The following is a 19,363-nucleotide window of genomic DNA, read 5'->3' on the forward strand; positions in this document are numbered from 1 at the left end:
TACCAGATGTGTGACACTTTTTTGCAGCCTAGGTGGGCAAAGGGGCCCACATTCCAAAGAGCACCTTTCGGATTTCACAGGTCATTTACCTACTTACCACACATTTGGGCCCCTAGAATGCCAGGGCAGTATAACTACCCCACAAGTGACCCCATTTTGGAAAGAAGAGACCCCAAGGAATTCGCTGATGGGCATAGTGAGTTCATGGAAGTTTTTATTTTTTGTCACAAGTTTGTGGAATATGAGACTTTGTATGAAAAAAATAATTAAAAAAAAAATCATCATTTTCCACTAACTTGTGACAAAAAATAAAAAATTCTAGGAACTCGCCATGCCCCTCACGGAATACCTTGGGGTGTCTTCTTTCCAAAATGGGGTCACTTGTGGGGTAGTTATACTGCCCTGGTATTCTAGGGGCCCAAATGTGTGGTAAGGAGTTTGAAATCAAATTCAGGAAAAAATGAGGAGTGAAATCCGAAAGGTGCTCTTTGAATATGGGCCCCTTTGCCCACCTAGGCTGCAAAAAAGTGTCACACATCTGGTATCCCCGTACTCAGGAGAAGTTGAGGAATGTGTTTTGGGGTGTCTTTTTACATATACCCATGCTGGGTGAGATAAATATCTTGGTCAAATGACAACTTTGTATAAAAAAATGGGAAAAGTTGTCTTTTGCCAAGATATTTCTCTCACCCAGCATGGGTATATATAAAATGACACCCCAAAACACATTCCCCACCTTCTCCTGAGTACGGAGATACCAGATGTGTGACACTTTTTTGCAGCCTAGGTGGGCAAAGGGGCCCATATTCCAAAGAGCACCTTTCGGATTTCACAGGTCATTTTTTACAGAATTTGATTTCAAACTCCTTACCACACATTTGGGCCCCTAGAATGCCAGGGCAGTATAACTACCCCACAAGTGACCCCATTTTGGAAAGAAGAGACCCCAAGGTATTCGCTGATGGGCATAGTGAGTTCATAAAACTTTTTATTTTTTGTCACAAGTTAGTGGAATATGAGACTTTGTAAGAAAAAAATAAATAAAAAAAAAATCATAATTTTCCGCTAACTTGTGACAAAAAATAAAAAGTTCTATGAACTCACTATGCCCATCAGCGAATACCTTAGGGTGTGTACTTTCAGAAATGGGGTCATTTGTGGGGTGTTTGTACTGTCTGGGCATTGTAGAACCTCAGGAAACATGACAGGTGCTCAGAAAGTCAGAGCTGCTTCAAAAAGCGGAAATTCACATTTTTGTACCATAGTTTGTAAACGCTATAACTTTTAACCAAACCATTTTTTTTTTACCCAAACATTTTTTTTTTATCAAAGACATGTAGAACTATAAATTTAGAGCAAAATTTCTATATGGATGTCGTTTTTTTTGCAAAATTTTACTACTGAAAGTGAAAAATGTCATTTTTTTGCAAAAAAATCGTTAAATTTCGATTAATAACAAAAAAAGTAAAAATGTCAGCAGCAATGAAATACCACCAAATGAAAGCTCTATTAGTGAGAAGAAAAGGAGGTAAAATTCATTTGGGTGGTAAGTTGCATGACCGAGCAATAAACGGTGAAAGTAGTGTAGGTCAGAAGTGTAAAAAGTGGCCTGGTCTTTCAGGGTGTTTAAGCACTGGGGGCTGAGGTGGTTAAAGGCATGTGGTCCTAAAATTTGGATAAGCTGAAAAACAGCCTGTTTCAGTTTAATCGTTATTTTCAATTAATTGAATGCTCAAAAAATGTTTTGTCTCACTCTCCTTTCTTCTTGTTGCATGTTGAAGCTCTACTTGTAACCTTGCTAAGATCCAACAATGTAAAATATGATTTTTTGCCATTTTTCAAGTGGTCTTAAACTTTTGATCAGGACTGTACTTGGCATTACTTCAGTATGAAGACTGTCAGTTTCTGGGGTTGTATCCGCTCTTGCAGTGACATCCTCCTGACCTTCCTCCATGGCCTCTGAGAAGATCTCATCACTGCCTTTATTATGATCCGCATGCGGACACTCCCGGAAAGTATGACCCGCTCCTAAACACAGGTTACAGATGACCGGACTTGTACAGTTTTCCTTTGAAAGTCCAAACTGTCCACAAAATGAGCACTTAATACGGGAGCAGTTGATGGCGAGGCGTCTGCCCCCCACATCTGTGACACAGCCACGGCTGACCAGGGTAGTAGCATATCCCACTCTCTGAGCCCAGGTAGAAGGAGTGCGGCAGATGTCTGGTCACGCCCTTGTTTTGCTCTAGTTGTATCCTCACGGTGTATCCACCATTCCAGATGTCTTCTTCATCATAGATTTTTCCCGGGTGACTCTTCAACACACACTGTCTGCTCAGCCAGTGCTCCAGATCTGCCAGCACCACCTCAGACTGGAACAAGATGGTGGCCCTCACTACCTGAGGCTTGGACAGCTGGATCACCTGTAGATGCTCCCAGATTGACTGTTCCTTTGTGTCATTATATATATATATATATATATATATATATATATATATATATATATATTCCAGAATAAGTCCAGATCATACTGATGCTTAAAGCTGATGTCATAGATCCTGCTGGAGGGGATATGGATCAGGCCTACACCTCAGATGCCTTAAACGTCATGAAGTCCTTTAGAAGAACTTTCCCTTTGTACAGTCTGGAGGGGAGGTTTTCCTCTGGACCCATATACTGAATCCTGACAGCGTTCCTCCTCTAAGGTGGAGGGTTAGCCGGCCTTGTGACATTGGAGAACAGTCTCCTGAATTGTGGACGGTCAGCAAGAGGATCAGTGCTAGGCTTGTCCTCATCAACAGGCTTACTGACTCCAGATTGTCCTGCAGATCCACCTGTGTCTGCTCCAGACTGCTGTGTACCGGACACTGTGGATGACTGAGATTCCATGTCTGCTTCAGTCTGTGTAGTTGTCTCCTCTGAGAGCGGGGTCTCAATCACAGCGCTGAGCGGGGTCTCAATCACAGCGCTGAGCGGGGTCTCAATCACAGCGCTTAACGGGGTCTCAATCACAGCGCTGAGCGGGGTATCAATCACAGCGCTGAGGGGGTCCCAATCACAGCGCTGAGCAGGGTATCAATCACAGCGCTGAGCGGGGTCTCAATTACAGCGCTGAGCGGGGTCTTAATCACAATATCAGTATATGAAGCACTCTCCTGCTCACACATAGGATTGCTGCTTGCATTCACTTCACCAGAGTTGCAAGCTGAGTCCACTGCAATTAACCCCTTGTTAGACACTTTGTTCCATATTATTCCCAGCATTTTCAGAGACTGATTGTTCAGACCCCATACATAGTGACCCTGAAAGCAGTGACCCTCCAGGCGCTGCACCCACACATCTCCGAGGGGTTCCTTGCTCCACCATACTGTACACATAATCATGCCACATCAGTACCTTTTTTTCTCTATGATTTCTTTCATTTTCACATTTTGGGCTCTGGCCTCCCTCTTTTTCTCCATTGCCCACCTTTCTACTTTAGGTATTGTGTTTTTACCTTTATCTAGTTTATCTTTTAATATATCCAGTTCACGTGTGCAGTCATCCAGGCATTCACACTTTATCAGCTTTTTCTTTGGATCAGTCTCTGTCTTAATCTCATCTCTTAAGTTTAAATAAACTTTTCTTTGTCACAGTTATACTCAATCCAGAGGCACTACAAGGTTCAGTTTCCAGATTGAAGAGGACCTTTCATGGGTCCAGACTTTATAAACTAAGTATCAGGGTATGTAGGGCATACAGCGGGGATCTAATAGCACTTACTATTTTTTCGGGGCGCCGCTCCATTCGCCCGCTGTGGCCAACGTTAAATTCTCCCACCCTGTATGCTAATTTTCGCATCGGTACAGGGAGGAAGAGACTGCCCTGTTTCTCAATGGGCGTCTCCTTCTCCCTGTCTGTGAGCTGTCCAATCACAAAGGAGAGCGTCACAGCCAGGGAGAAGGTGAGCTTTTATTTCTCCCTGGCTGTGACGCTCTCCTATGTACAAGAATATAACTACTATAATACTGCCTCCTATGTACAAGAATATAACTACTATAATACTGCTCCTATGTACAAGAATATAACTACTATAATACTGCTCCTATGTACAAGAATATAACTATTATAATACTGCCTCCTATGTACAAGAATATAACTACTATAATACTGCTCCTATGTACAAGAATATAACTACTATAATACTGCTCCTATATACAAGAATATAACTACTATAATACTGCTCCTATATACAAGAATATAACTACTATAATACTGCTCCTATATACAAGAATATAAGTACTATAATACTGCTCCTATGTACAAGAATATAACTACTATAATACTGCTCCTATGTACAAGAATATAACTACTGTAATACTGCCTCCTATGTACAAGAATATAAGTACTATAATACTGCCCCTATGTACAAGAATATAACTACTATAATACTGCTCCTATGTACAAGAATATAACTACTATAATACTACATCCTATATACAAGAATATGACTACTATAATACTGCTCCTATGTACAAGAATATAACTACTATAATACTGCCTCCTGTGTACAAGAATATAACTACTATAATACTGCTCCTATGTACAAGAATATGACTACTATAATACTGCTCCTATGTACAAGAATATAACTACTATAATACTGCCTCCTGTGTACAAGAATATAACTACTATAATACTGCTCCCTATGTACAAGAATATAGCTACTATAATACTGCCTCCTATGTACAAGAATATAACTACTATAATACTGCTCCTATGTACAAGAATATAACTACTATAATACTGCCCACAATGTACAAGAATATAACTACTATAATACTGCTCCTATGTACAGGAATATAACTACTATAATACAGCCTCCTATGTACAAGAATATAACTACTATAATACTGCTCCTATGTACAAGAATATAACTACTATAATACTGCCTCATATGTACAGGAATATAACTACTATAATACTGCTCCTGTGTACAAGAATATAACTACTATAATACTGCCTCCTATGTACAAGAATATAACTACTATAATACTGCCTCCTGTGTACAAGAATATAACTACTATAATACTGCCTCCTATGTACAAGAATATAACTACTATAATACTGCTCCTATGTACAAGAATATAACTACTATAATACTGCTCCTATGTACAAGAATATAACTACTATAATACTGCCTCCTGTGTACAAGAATATAACTACTATAATACTGCTCCTATGTACAAGAATATAACTACTATAATACTGCCTCCTATGTACAAGAATATAACTACTATAATACTGCTCTTATGTACAAGAATATAACTACTATAATACTGCTCCTATGTACAAGAATATAACTACTATAATACTGCTCATATGTACAAGAAGATAACTACTATAATACTGCTCCTATGTACAAGAATATAACTACTATAATACTGCTCCTATGTACAAGAATATAACTACTATAATACTGCTCCTATGTACAAGAATATAACTACTATAATACTGCTCCTATGTACAAGAATATAACTACTATAATACTGCTCCTATGTACAAGAATGTAACTACTATAATACTTCTCCTATGGACAAGAATATAACTACTATAATACTGCCTCCTATGTACAAGAATATAACTACTAACGGTTTTGTATGTTTCTGTGAGGCCGTTGCCTTGCTGTTCACCAATTGTATAAAATGTCCCTGTAATCCAAGTGACCGATACAAGTACACATTTATGTATGTTCAAGGCGTGTCCTTACAATGATCCACAAGTGCCTAATATATGGATGTTATACTACATTATCTTTGCTCCATGTCATGTCTCTTGTCCGTTTAATTGCATTATTCATACTGCTTAGACATGTTTGGGGGATGTGCCTATCCACCCTGGCTCTGAAATGGTCCATTCTTTTTGTCTTGACACTATGATGAAAGGTCACTTGTGTATAATTACCTGCTTCTTTTCAATAAAAAGAAAATTGTCAAATAATATAACTACTATAATACTGCTCCTATGTACAAGAATATAACTACTATAATACTGCTCCTATGTACAGAATATAACTACTATAATACTGCTCCTATGTACAAGAATATAACTACTATAATACTGCCTCCTATGTACAAGAATATAACTACTATAATACTGCTTCTATGTACAAGAATATAACTACTATAATACTGCTCCTATGTACAAGAATATAACTACTATAATACTGCCTCCTGTGTACAAGAATATAACTACTATAATACTGCTCCTATGTACAAGAATATAACTACTATAATACTGCTCCTATGTACAAGAATATAACTACTATAATACTGCTCCTATGTACAAGAATATAGCTACTATAATACTGCTCCTATGTACAAGAATATAACTACTATAATACTGCTCCTATGTACAAGACTATAACTACTATAATACTGCCTCCTATGTACAAGAATATAACTACTATAATACTGCTCCTATGTACAAGAATATAACTACTATAATACTGCTCCTATGTACAAGAATATAACTACTATAATACTGCTCCTATGTACAAGAATATAACTACTATAATACTGCTCCTATGTACAAGAATATAACTACTATAATACTGCTCCTATGTACAGGAATATAACTACTATAATACTGCTCCTATGTACAAGAATATAACTACTATAATACTGCCTCCTATGTACAAGAATATAACTACTATAATACTGCTCCTATGTACAAGAATATAACTACTATAATACTGCTTCTATGTACAAGAATATAACTACTATAATACTGCTCCTATGTACAAGAATATAACTACTATAATACTGCCTCCTATGTACAAGAATATAACTACTATAATAATGCCTCCTATGTACAAGAATATAACTACTATAATACTGCTCCTATGTACAGGAATATAACTACTATAATACTGCCCCCTATGTACAAGAATATAACTACTATAATACTGCTCCTATGTACAAGAATATAACTACTATAATACTGCCTCCTATGTACAAGAATATAATTACTATAATACTGCTCCTATGTACAAGAATATAACTACTATAATACTGCCTCCTATGTACAAGAATATAACTACTATAATACTCCTCCTATGTACAAGAATATAACTACTATAATACTCCTCCTATGTACAATAATATAACTACTATAATACTGCCTCCTGTGTACAAGAATATAACTACTATAATACTGCTCCCATGTACAAGAATATAACTACTATAATACTGCTCCTATGTACAAGAATATAACTACTATAATACTGCTCCTATGTACAATAATATAACTACTATAATACTGCTCCTGTGTACAAGAATATAACTACTATAATACTGCTCCTATGTACAAGAATATAACTACTATAATACTGCTCCTATGTACAAGAATATAACTACTATAATACTGCTCCTATGTACAAGTATATTACTACTATAATACTGCTCCTATGTACAAGAATATAACTACTATAATACTGCTCCTATTTACAAGAATATAACTACTATAATACTGCTCCTATGTACAAGAATATAACTACTATAATACTGCTCCTATGTACAAGAATATAACTACTATAATACTGCCTCCTATGTACAAGAATATAACTACTATAATACTGCCTCCTATGTACAAGAATATAACTACTATAATACTGCTCCTATGTACAAGAATATAACTGCTATAATACTGCCTCCTATGTACAAGAATATAACTACTATAATACTGCTCCTATGTACAAGAATATAACTACTATAAATTTGCCTCCTGTGTACAAGAATATAACTACTATAATACTGCCTCCTATGTACAAGAATATAACTACTATAATACTGCTCCTATGTACAAGAATATAACTACTATAATACTGCCTCCTGTGTACAAGAATATAACTACTATAATACTGCTCCTATGTACAAGAATATAACTACTATAAATTTGCCTCCTGTGTACAAGAATATAACTACTATAATACTGCCTCCTATGTACAAGAATATAACTACTATAATACTGCTCCTATGTACAAGAATATAACTACTATAATACTGCCTCCTATGTACAAGAATATAACTACTATAATACTGCTCCTATGTACAAGAATATAACTACTATAATACTGCTCCTATGTACAAGTATATTACTACTATAATACTGCTCCTATGTACAAGAATATAACTACTATAATACTGCCTCCTGTGTACAAGACTATAACTACTATAATACTGCTCCTATGTACAAGAATATAACTACTATAATACTGCCTCCTATGTACAAGAATATAACTACTATAATACTGCTCCTATGTACAAGAATATAACTACTATAATACTGCTCCTATTTACAAGAATATAACTACTATAATACTGCTCCTATGTACAAGAATATAACTACTATAATACTGCTCCTATGTACAAGAATATAACTACTATAATACTGCCTCCTATGTACAAGAATATAACTACTATAATACTGCCTCCTATGTACAAGAATATTTCTACTATAATACTGCCTCCTATGTACAAGAATATAACTACTATAATACTGCCTCCTATGTACAAGAATATAACTACTATAATACTGCTCCTATGTACAAGAATATAACTACTATAATACTGCTCCTATGTACAAGAATATACCTACTATAATACTGCTCCTGTGTATAAGAATATAACTACTATAATACTGCTCCTATGTACAGGAATATAACTACTATAATACTGCTCCTATGTACAAGAATATAACTACTATAATACTGCCTCCTATGTACAAGAATATAACTACTATAATACTCCTCCTATGTACAATAATATAACTGCTATAATACCGCTCCTATGTACAAGAATATAACTGTGGCTTGTACCTCACAGTTTTTTTTTTGCCTTCCTCTGGATCAACTTGCAGGATAACAGGCAGAACTGGATGGACAAATGTCTTTTTTCGGCATTATATACTATGTTACTATATAACTACTATAATACTGCCTCCTATGTACAAGACGACAACTACTATAAGGCAAAAAATGCGGACAGCACACCGTGCTGTTTTAGGCATTGTTACAATAGATCCGTAAAAAAGAAAACGGATGGCATACGGCAATTTGCGGACCGCTAAACACATACGGTCATGTGCATGTAGCCTAAGGGCTCATGCACACGACCTTTGTTGTTTTGCGGTCCATTTTTCCTCTTCCGTTCCGTTATTGCACAAAACATATCTGTATGGTTTCTGTATTTGATCCGTTTTTTGCGGATCGTATACAGATACAGTAACTTATTAGTCACCAAATTCAGCAATATGGGCTGGGCATAGAATTTCTACAGTATGGATCCGCGAAATATGGATGAAATACGGATGACATACGGATGTGTTCCGTATTTTTTGCAGACCCAATGACTTGAATGGGGCCTCGGACCGTGATTTGCGGATAATAATAGGACATGCACTACTTTTTTGAGGAACGGCCATGCGGACAAACGGAAACGGAGTAACTTCTGTATTTTCTACAGCCCCATTGAAGTGAATGGTTCCGCATACGGTCCGCAAAAGAAACAGAACGGAAGTGTAAAGAAAATATGTTCGCGTGCATGAGCCCTAATACTGCACATTTAAAACCCACATAAACAATGATGTGGTAGGGTTTTTTCCTATTACCCCTAAGACAGAGATAACAAAAATGGAATAAGTTATTTGTGGTCCAAAATGGTGTCACAGAAAATGGTTACATCAAGCAGAAGAATAAAACTCTCTTTGAAAGTGGCAACTTAAAGACAAAAACATTTTGGCAAAATGGGCCTCTGGTACTGAAGGGGTTAACCTCCATGGACATCCTGCCGTGAATGTGTTTGATTTCAATGGGATTCTCTGAACTACAGTGGGACTGGCACCTTTTTTTTCTTAGCAAAGTTTCTGCCCTGCAGCCATATAGAATGATCCCAGTCCTCCCACATCCTACTTTAAAGTGATGCCGTAGACAAAAAAAAAATAAAGTCCACCTCTATTGTCCACGTTGTGTATGAACTTACAGTCGGAAGGGTGAACTGTAGACCATGCCCTGTTCTTCTAAAAAATTTGGTTTTTGAGAAAGCGTCCTCTAACGTGTTAAATCGGGGAGAAAAAAAAATCTAGGATTTTCTCCTGGGATTTGAAACGGGGACATTTACATTCAAGGCTGACACCTACCTCCAGGCTACAGCCTTATCATATTGTGAAGAGTGTTTTTTTTATACTTAGAAAGCTAATAATATTACTGGTGTCTTTATAATCATATATTGTGCCTGTGAATAAAGCAGTGATATGAATTAGCTTTCTAAGTATAGCAAACAGCCATTTTCAACATTTTGAGACACAGCTCTGCGCTCCGCAAGCTAATGTCTAGCCCTGTCAATCAAGGGGAAGCAGGAGTGTGCAGAGCACATGGGGTGTTACAAAGCAGTGCTCCAAGCATTCAGACCAGCGCTCCCATTCACTTCTATGGGGAGAGCGCTTGGTGGTGGCCGGATCGGAGTCCTCCAGCCACCAGTTTGTCCTCTCCGTTCTTGGTGTAGGTGCGGGTCCCAGTGGTGGGACCTGCACCTATAAGGCAATGGGGACATATCCTAGCCATATGCCCCCATTGTCTCAGACAAGAATACCCCTTTAAGATGTAATAATGGGTACCAAAATGGAAACAACGTTTGGGACAGAATTTGGATGTAAAATGGCCAACCAATAATTGGTATAGAGGTAGACAAAGTTTCCAAAATGTATTTATTTGTTACAGTGCCACACTTGTCCACAGGCCGTGCCTGGTATTGCACAATGACAATAGCGGTAGAGAAATCGTAGTGTCTCTATTTTAATCTCTTTTGTTGGTTCCTTCTCTCTGGCCATAGCTGACCCTCAAGGCTCAGACCCCTGCAGGGAATATGAAGGAATGTCATTGATCCCTCTTCCCTGGCGAGGCATGACTAGGACATTAGTACTGGAAACAAATGTGCAGAAAGGGGTCAGAGCGGGCGGGTCAGAGGTTAGCGCCTCCGAACAGGTGGGTGACAACTGATGACTCCAGGCTGGAGATGACGGGTCACCTGACAGACGGCAGAAGATCATGTCTCTCCTGCTGGTCCCCCATAACCTCTCGTGGGATAAATGCAGTATTTTAATACCTCCCTCTCCATCCATGGGACTGGCAGTAGTCAGTAAATGGGGCCACCATAGAAAGGGACAGTCTCTGCAAATTTGGGGTGGCCCGGGCTGCACTGATTTGGGGTCGTTCCTAAAGGCAGGGCCTATTTGTCCCTAATTTCAGTATGAGAGTGTGACCACTGACAACCAGTGTAGCCAGGAGTTCCAAGGCTCTGGAAATTGGTCCTAACTTTTTGCAGCCACTTGCTTCCTAGCTAGCTAGATTTTATTCACTAGAAATTGAGTCTCCCTGTCGTACCTCTAAATGTTCTCATTTGCTGACAGCAAGCAGGGATCCACTGGAATGTAACTGGTGGAAAGGAAAAGTGGAGGAGTTGTCCATAGCAACCAATCAGATTTCACCTCTCATGTTGCAAAGACGAATCAGTGACCTGATTGGCTGCCGTGGATTACTGCTCCACTCTACACAAGCCTTGATACATTTCTCCTTTAAGTAACTCAAAATCTCTGTTTGCTGTAATTGAATAGGAACGTTGCAAGGTTTAAAACCTGTTGTTCTTAATACAGCTGAGAATTTGCTACAGTTGAAAACCTCATCCACACATCACGGGAAGAAAGTCTGGATGGAAATCAGACCCGCAGCGTGCTCATTTCCAATCCAGTCCTGTGCGGATTTTCATTTTTCACAGATTAAGGCCTCATGCACACGACAGTATTTTTTCACGGTCCGCAAAACGGGGTTCCGTTGTTCCGTGATCCGTTTCAGTTTTTTTTCCCGTGTGACGAAAAAAAATCTAAGTCAAGTTTGCCTTGAAAATGATAGGAAAAAAATGGACACGGATCACGGACGCGGATGACAATCTTGTGTGCCTCCGTGTTTTTTCACGGACCCATTGACTTGAATGGGTCCGCGAACCATTGTCCGTGAAAAAAATAGGACAGGTCCTATTTTTTTCACGGACTGGAAACACGGATCACGGACGCGGATGACAAACGGTGCATTATCCGAGTTTTCAACGGACCCATTGAAAGTCAATGGGTCCGCAGAAAATCACGGAACAACGGACAAGGAACCAAACAACGGTCGTGTGCATGAGGCCTAAAGGGGCTGTCCAACATTTTTTAAAGGGGTTTTTCAACACTTTTAGCCTACATGTACACAAACGTGGTTTGGTTCCGCAGCCGAGCCGCATTTTTTTCAATGGGGCCGCAAAATATGCGGACAGCACTCCATGCGCTGTCCGCACCCGTTGCTCCGTTCCGTAGCCCCGCAAAAAAAAAAAAGAACATGTCCTATTCTTATCCGTTTTGCGGACAAGGATAGGCATTGTTACAATGGATCCGCCAAAAAAAGGGATGCCGTACGGACGTCATCCGTTTTTTTTGCAGATCCACAATTTGCGGACCGCAAAACTCAAACGTTCGTGTGCATGTAGGCTTATACTGATAATTTATCCTCTGGATAGGTCATCAGTATCTGATCGGTGGTGGTTCGACACCTGGGACCCCTGAGGATCAGCTGTCAGAGAGGCACAGGCGCTCCTGTGACCTCCGCGGCCTTCTCTCTGCTCACCAAGCACAGCGCCGTCCATTGTATAGTGGCTGTGCTTGGTACTGCAGATCAGCCCCATGTGACTGATGGACACGTCATCACTGGTAGGCTTGAGCGAATCGACCCTCAGATCATAGATCCGAAGTCGATTTGTTTAAATACTTCGATTTTAATGCTGTTTCCGTACAGCATTAAAATGTATTGGCTCTGTGGAGCCAAACTTTGTCTCGTCCGAAGTCTCGCGAGACTTCAACGAATTCCTCCTGTATTCATATCTGCGTCTTTAAAACTTTTTAAAATAGCAATCTGAACTGGGCTTTGGTACTGGCTGGTACCGCGGTACTAAAGCCCACTTTGGACTGCAATTTTAAATTGTTTTTAAAGACGCAGTTTGGCTGCACAGTGCCCATACATTTTAATGCTGTACGGAGACAGATCACTCGGCTTGGCCAACTGTGCTGTGATTTATTTCGGGAGTAGGTAGTAAACTTCTACCCCCTGAGAATAAAAGGATTGTGTCGTGAAATCCAACCGCCCGATCCTTCATTCCCCCGACATCTATAGTCGGGGAAAGTCAGAAACCGCCATCACAATTGGTAGACTTGGCACATATAATGTGCATGGCCTCACGGATCTGCTTGATAATGTTCTCCGTCGCTCGAGGCTCTCTACCCTGTACAAGAAATGTTCTGTCCAGTTCTCGATCCATCCAATCATCCAGAAAATAGTGACGCTGGATTAAAGGAATGTGCTATGAAGGATTTCCTTCACACTTTACAGTAATGGGGGCAGGTGACAGTCCTGTGTGGAGATTACTGCAGTGAGACTAATCGGTAGGTATGAATGGGGTTGTCCAGGCCTTCAATGGCTTCTTTCCCAGGGTAGGTGATACGATACGAGGGGGGAGGGTGACGGCCTCAGGGGCCTTTCTATAATCCACTCAGACGGAATGAACGAGCTGCCACCATTACCTGAGAGTGAAGGCTGTATGAGACAGCCCGATTCTGCCAGCGATTGTCAAGTAGGAAGCGTTCCTTCCTGGCAACCACCTGTTATACCAGCGATCTCCTCCACAGTTATACCATCGCTAAATCATTGCTTGCCGGCAGCAGATCGTGATTAGACACCACAATCTGCCGCCTGCAAACAATGATTTTTTAACATGTCAAAAAAATTTGATTGCCCAATGATCGAGCATTGGGTAATCAGCGGCAGTATTAGGCCTCCTGCACACGACCGTTGTGTGCATCCGTGGCCGTTGTGCCGTTTTCCGTATTTTTTTTCGCGGACCCATTGACTTTCAATGGGTCCGTGGAAAAATCGGAAAATGCACCGTTTTGCAGCCGCATCCGTGATCCGTGTTTCCTGGCCGTGAAAAAAATATGACCTATTTTTTTCACGGCCAACGGTTCACGGACCCATTCAAGTCAATGGGTCCGTGAAAGAACACGGATGCACACAAGATTGGCATCCGTGTCCGTGATCCGTGGCCGTAGGTTAGTTTTTATACAGACGGATCCGAAGATCCGTCTGCATAAAAGCTTTTTCATAGCTGAGTTTTCACTTCGTGAAAACTCAGAACCGACAGTATATTCTAACACAGAGGCGTTCCCATGGTGATGGGGACGCTTCAGGTTAGAATATACTAAAAGAACTGTGTACATGACTGCCCCCTGCTGCCTGGCAGGTGCTGCCAGGCAGCAGGGGGCAGCCCCCCCCCCTGTAGTTAACACATTGGTGGCCAGTGCGGCCGGCCCCCCCTCCCTCCCCTGTAGTTAACTCATTGGTGGCCAGTGGGCCCCCCTCCCTCCCCTGTAGTTAACTCATTGGTGGCCAGTGCGGCCGGCCCCCCTCCCTCCCCTGTAGTTAACTCGTTGGTGGCCAGTGGGCCTTCTCCCCTCCCTCCCCCTCCTAATTAAAATCTCCCCCCTATCATTGGTGGCAGCGGAGTGTACCGATCGGAGTCCCAGTTTAATCGCTGGGGCTCCGATCGGTAACCATGGCAACCAGGACGCTACTGCAGTCCCGGTTGCCATGGTTACTTAGCAATTTGTAGAACCATTATACTTACCTGTGAGCTGCGATGTCTGCGTCCGGCCGGGAGCTCCTCCTACTGGTAAGTGACAGGTCATGTCACTTACCAGTAGGAGGAGCTCCCGGCCGGACGTCACTTACCAGTAGGAGGAGCTCCCGGCCGGACGTAGACATCGCTAACGAGTGTCTAATCTAGGCTTGATGGAAGGAGGGCTCTGGTATGAACAATACAAAATCACACCATCAGACAGATGTCTGCCCAACAAGTCCTCCACTAGAGATGAGTGAAGTATTCAAAAATTCGATTTGGCTGCTTCGCCAAATTTTACAAAAAAAATTTGTTTTGTGATGAATTACTTTGTCACGAAGCTCATTTCTTTGAAAGTAGTGGGTGTGAGCATTTGTAAGCATAGCTGATCGCAGCATGTGGCAGTAATAACACAGTGTAAAATTTACCACCACGAAGCATGGGGAAATTCTGCTTCGCCGCAAATCGAATTTTCCCTGAAATTCGGATCGAAGTTCCTGGACTTCGATTCGCTCAATACTACCCTCTACCATTATACTGTAGCTTTGAACCATTGCTTTATTATTAAAGTACGTCTGTTATAAAGTAAGATAAGGTCGGAGCTTGATGACCAGTGGGTTTGTTTAAACTCAATTCCACCATTGTTTTTCGGGTTTTATTTTTACAGCGTGCATGATGCAGTAAAAATGACACATTAAAGGGCATCTGTCAGCAGTTTTGTCCCTATGACACCGGCTGACCTGTTACATGTGCGCTTGGCAGCTAAAGGCATCTGTGTTGGTCCCATGTTCATATGTGCCCGCATTGCTGAGAAAATGTTTTATTTTATGCAAATGAGCCTCTAGGAGCAACGGGGGCGTTACCGTTACACCTAGAGGCTCTGCTCTCTCTAAAACTGCTGCGCCCTCTGCACTTTGATTGACAGAACCAGGTGTGATAATGTTAACACTGCCCCGTCCTGTCAATCTAAGTGCAGAGGGCGCAGCAGTTGTAGAGAGAGCAGAGCCCCCGTTGCTCCTATATTAAAACATCATTTTTCTCAGCAATGTGCGGGCACATACGAACATGGGACCAACACAGATGCAACAGGTCAGCCAGTTTCATAGGTACAAAGCTGCTGACAGATGCCCCTTTATTTTGTGGGTCAGTAAGATTACAGCTATACCAAATTTATAAAGTTTTTATTATGTTTTACCAATTTTAAAAAAATTGTAAAAGAAAAATAAACCACTACACTCCTCAACATTGAAATTGCGACGGCAGGAAGGAAAAGTCGTGGAATTATGGAAATCATAGGATCAATAGACATACAATAATAATGACATACAAATGGTAAAACATTTTTTAAAGAATATATGCAAATCCTGATTTATTCCGTATCGAGCGCCTCTCACAGATATACCCACACTTATACTCCTTGGCATGCTCTCAATAAGGTTATTAATGGTTGTCTGATGAATGTTCTGCCACGTTGAATGCACTTGGACACGCAAATCATCAAGATCCATTTACAATTGCCAACCACTGACATCCCAGATGTGCTCAATGGGAGACAAGTCTGGAGTCGCTGCAGGCCATGGTAGCGCATTTACACCTCACTGAATGTTCACAGTAGCCCAAGCTCCTGGGACATTTTGGAGAAATGTCTTTACCACTGGTTCCACGACCCAACCAATGTAACGCAGAGCTGTGAGTACCTGAAATGAAGACTAGAGTGGTTTTCCACCATACATTACAACACCCTACACCATAATGCTGTAGTGGGTAGTACCGGGGCAACATTCCCTTGTGAAGGGACCAATCTCTGGATATCGTTGCGTCCGAAACAAAAGTGGGACTCATCGGTGACGAGCATAGACTTCCTTTCCAGCCTCCATTGCCGTCTTGCTGTGCACCATAATAGCCTTTGAGAGAGTTGACGTTAGGTCAATGGAGCCTCCCTCCTTGGATAATGCCCCCAACTTCCATAGTGCCCCCAGTGTGGCCTGCCTTAGGGTAGTTACATAAAAAAAAAATACTCACCTCTCTTCCTCACTCCTTGACCGCTTGTGGCGTCCCGACGCAGGAGGTCACGGTGAGGTAATCACGATCCCCTGCACCGTTCTACTGCCTCATAGGCTTCAGGCCTGGCCTGAAGCCTATGAGGCAGAATGGAGGGGACAAGAGCCATAGGTCCCGTGGCCCTTATTGAAATGCCTGCTGCCTGGCACCCCCTGCAATTTGGCGCCCGGGGCAATCGCCCCCCACCGCCCCTATGCTATGCCACTGCCTTAGGGTGAATAGGGCAAGGGATCAAAAGATCCTAGGATCTAGCCCCCTAAGAGGGCTAAGAGTTATTAAATAAAAAGTAAAAGAAATAAAGAAAACTTTCCCTATTTTACAAAAATATATTAACAATAAAAAATTTAAACATGTTAGCTATTGTTACATCCAAAAATGTCTGAAATATTTTTTAAAAATTCCTGTGTGGTAAATGCCGTAACGAAAATAAAAATGAAAAACACAATTCCCCATTTTTATACTCCCCCTCCCCAAAAATGGTACCAATAAAAATTACAGTTCGTCCCACAAAAAACAAGCCCTCATACAACTTTGTGGATGGAAATAAAAAAGTATGGCTATCAGAAAATGTCAATGCAAAAAAAAAATTGTTTTTCAAATGTTTTTATTTATTTAAAAACAAACAAAAAAAAGTTGGAAAAAACTCCCCTAAGTTTTCATATTGAGCCGCAGAATAAGGCCTCTTGCACACAACCGTTGTTTTGGTTCCGCATCCGAGCCGCAGTTTTTGAGGCTTGGATGCGGACCCATTCACTTTAATGGAGCTGCAAAAGATGCGGAACGCACTCCGTGTGCTGTCCGCATCTGTTGCTCCGTTCCGTGGTCTGCAAAAAAATATAATCTGTCCTATTCTTGTCCGTTTTGCGGCAGTTTTATCAATGGCTGTCCGTGCCGTTCCACAAATTGCAGAACGCACACGGACGCCATCCGGACGGTCGTGTGCATGAGGCCTTAGAACGTCATGTAATTTTTAGTGCACAGTGAACAATGTGATGTCAAAACCCTAAAAGCTTTGGCGGAATTGTTTTTTTTTTTTTTTTCAATTTAACCCCATAAATATTTTTTTTCACGTTTTCCAATTACAGACATGGTAAATTAATTGGTGCCCTTAAAAATTTTACTTAGGCCTCATGTCAGGCCTTAATTGTGGCCCGCAAACAGCGGGTCTGCAATATGCGGTCACCGGCCGCATATAGAATGGGTCCGTAATCCTGAGCTGCAGTGTGGAACGGAGGCACGGAACCCGCAAACAGCGGGTCTGCAATATGCACTCACCGGCCGTGTGCTCCCCACATCACGGATGCGGAACCATTCACTTGAATGGGTCCGTAATCCTAAGCTGCAGTGCGGAACGGAGGCACGGAACCCCATGAAAGCACTACGGCGTGCTTCCGTGATGTTTCTGTTTTTTACGGTGCGGACAGATCACGGACCCATTCAAATTGCGGTCCCCAAAGCACAGAGCGGCCACACAACGGCCTTGTGCATGAGGCCTTATCCTGCAAAAAATAGGCCCTCATATGGCTATATGAGCTGAACATTAAAAAAGTTACGGCTATCGGAACGTGGGGAGGAAAAAACGATTGCAAAACCAAAAAGGGGCCCGATACTTAAGGGGTTAACTGTATTTAAGTATAAAGAAGGAACACAACAGACGACGTGACCCTTGGGTGCATTCAATATAATTGAGAACATTTATATTGCTGATTTTTCTCTCCGTATTTGCGCCCTCCTACAACTTGTACAAATTATTAGATCTAGTTTTGTATGAAAAGAATTTATTTGAAGTTAAAGTGAGTATCAAAACAGGTCAGGCTGGAAGTAAAAGCCTAATAGCGTTATCCTGAGTATCAGACGACTGGCGGGATCCCAGACATTTAGTTTTACATTTGCCATTATGAAATGTCCGTTTTCCAACAAAGTTCTGCCAAAAAAAGACTTTGAAGGAAGCGTTAGAATAATTTAGTAGTTGCCTGTGTTCTCTCTTAGTGAAATAACCCAGAAAACAAGGAGGACAAAAAGACAATGCCCTTAAGAGGAGTCGTCTGAGACCATCTGGTTTTCTATAAAAAAAGAGCGCCACCAATTCCATAGGCTATTTCTGGTATTGCAGCTCAGTTACATTCAAGATAATGGAGCTGATTTAGTGGCATAACTAGAAATGACTGGGCCCCACAGTATATTTTGAAACGCACCCCTTGCCCCCAGAAACTTCTTTGCAACCCCCACTTCTGTGGCTAGTCAAGATTGCTCTCTCAGACCAGGCCGCTCCGTCCATTTCCTATGTTTTAGTCCTTATCCTAGGCGGGCCCCTTCTGAGTTCGGGCCCCAAATCAGCCGCTTCCCCTGCTTCCACTCTAGCTACCCCCCTGCCAGACACAACCTATGGTGAAGAGCGTCCGCATGTGATACAGTCCAAACAAGACCTGACCCTGCACTGACATGTGGCTTCATTCTCTCTGCCGTCTCTTCTTGCTAATCCACAGACGGGTGAAGAAGGGGCAGATGGAGTCAAAATTTATTATAGAAAAAAAAATAACTCTGTATGGCTTGTTTCGCACACAGAT

Source organism: Bufo bufo, chromosome 4, assembly GCF_905171765.1.
Source record: "Bufo bufo chromosome 4, aBufBuf1.1, whole genome shotgun sequence".
NCBI classification, from domain to species: Eukaryota; Metazoa; Chordata; class Amphibia; order Anura; family Bufonidae; genus Bufo; species Bufo bufo.